Here is a 2,203-nt window from a genome sequence, read left to right as displayed (position 1 = left end):
CAGTGATTTTAAGATCATGGACCTGGAAAATGCAAAATGAGGGACCCAGTCAGTAGCAGTAAAATCGAGAGGGTTTTCTTTTTGGGAAAAAAAAAAAAAAAAAAAAAAAAAAAAAAGGAATAATAGTGACAACTGTGTGTTTATTTGTTTATTAGCTTGTTTGTAAGTGGGACTTTTTTCCCTCCAACACCAACCTCCTGTAATTTTATGGAGCATTTGGGGAGGGTCGAGAAGACCTGCAGTTTATAAGGAATCTTATAAATCCTACAAGACTGAGACTAGACTTAAATCAATATTTAATAGTATTCATAATAAAACCTTCAGGCATTATATAGATCATTCCCAACATTCTCTTTTTGTCCCAAATAACAGACAGACAGACAGACAGACAGACAGACAGACAGACAGACAGACAGACAGACAGACAGACAGACAGACAGACAGACAGACAGACAGATAGATAGATAGATAGATAGATAGATAGATAGATAGATAGATAGATAGATAGATAGATAGATAGATAGATTAATGGATAGATAGATCGATTTGGATTCTTTATTTATTTTTTCTTACTTTTGAGAGGAGAGCAGGCTACAAGTATCTTATTTATTTATTAATTAATTATTTATTTATTAGTTAGTTAGTTAGTTAGTTAGTTAGTTAGTTAGTTAGTTAGTTAGTTAGTTATTTCCTGCCCTCAGTAAAGCCCCGTAGAGAAATAAAAATATTTAATGGTGCCTATAAATATAAAAGTTTACACGCGTGCAACAGTCACATAATCACTGGTTTTCCACTTTATTATAAATCTGCTTTTATATGTATTTTATCATATTGTTATTTAATAATATTCTGTTATTTGTTTATTTATTTATTTGTGTGTTAATTTATTTATTCGTTTATTTATTTATTTATTTATTTATTTATTTATTTATTTATTTATTTATTTATTTATTTATTTATTAAAAATGAAAGTTGAAGTGAAAATGATTGAGTGTATGAGTTGAGATCTCAGAGCTCCTGTAGAATTGTGAATTTTATTACAGATCTCTTCATGTCAGACTGCTGATGAGGGAAAATGCAGCTTTTAATTGCTTTCAACCGATTTTATTGACGGCGCCCCGACATTTACTTCCCTTCTTTTTTATTATTTTGTTTAATCCTATTTTATAACACAAACAGCATGTCAGTCTTTATTATTACATCTGCTGTGCGATCTGCATCTGTCCTGCAGCATTTTACGCATTCAAATCTCTCTCTCTCTCTCTCTCTCTCTCTCTCTCTCTCTCTCTCTCTCTCTCCGGCTTCTCCAGGTTTGACTAAGCAGTTTCACTCCTCTGTGCTTTTTCTTCCAGGAAATGAATAACAACGATTTTTATAACAGTCCTGTATTTAACACAGTGTCAGCAAATGTGAATTTTTTTCTCTTTTTTTTTTATTCTTAAAAAAAAAAATGCGACATTAGTTTTTATACTGATATTATGCACTATTTATTTTTGACACGCACGCGCGCAGCTCTTACAACACACACACACACACACACACACACACACACACACACACACACACACACACACACACACACACACACACCCTGCAGTGATTTTAAGATCATGGACCTGGAAAATGCAAAATGAGGGACCCAGTCAGTAGCAGTAAAATCGAGGGGTTTTTCTTTTTGCTAAAAAAAAAAAAGTAATAATAGTGACAACTGTGTGTTTATTTGTTTATTAGCTTGTTTGTAAGTGGGACTTATGAAGCATTTGGGGAGGGTCGAGAAGACCTGCAGTTTATAAGGAATCTTATAAATCCTACAAGAGACTAGACTTAAATCAATATTTAATAGTATTCATAATAAAACCTTCAGGCATTATATAGATCATTCCCAACATTCTCTTTTTGTCCCAAATAACTAACAGACAGACAGACAGACAGACAGACAGACAGACAGACAGACAGATAGACAGATAGATAGATAGATAGATAGATAGATAGATAGATAGATAGATAGATAGATAGATAGATAGATAGATAGATAGATAGATAGATAGATAGATAGCTATACAGTACATAAATATTAAATTACAATGTCAAAGTTTTCCGACCGAAGTGCAACAGTACGCTTTATCTCATCCACCGAGGCCTGTTTGAGCACTCAGCTAATTTTCATGAACTTTTCTCAGTCCTTTCTTTTGATGAACCAAAG

The sequence above is a fragment of the Silurus aristotelis genome, assembly GCF_946808225.1.
Source record: "Silurus aristotelis genome assembly, chromosome: 11".
Classification (NCBI taxonomy): domain Eukaryota; kingdom Metazoa; phylum Chordata; class Actinopteri; order Siluriformes; family Siluridae; genus Silurus; species Silurus aristotelis.
This window is presented reverse-complemented; position numbering follows the sequence as displayed.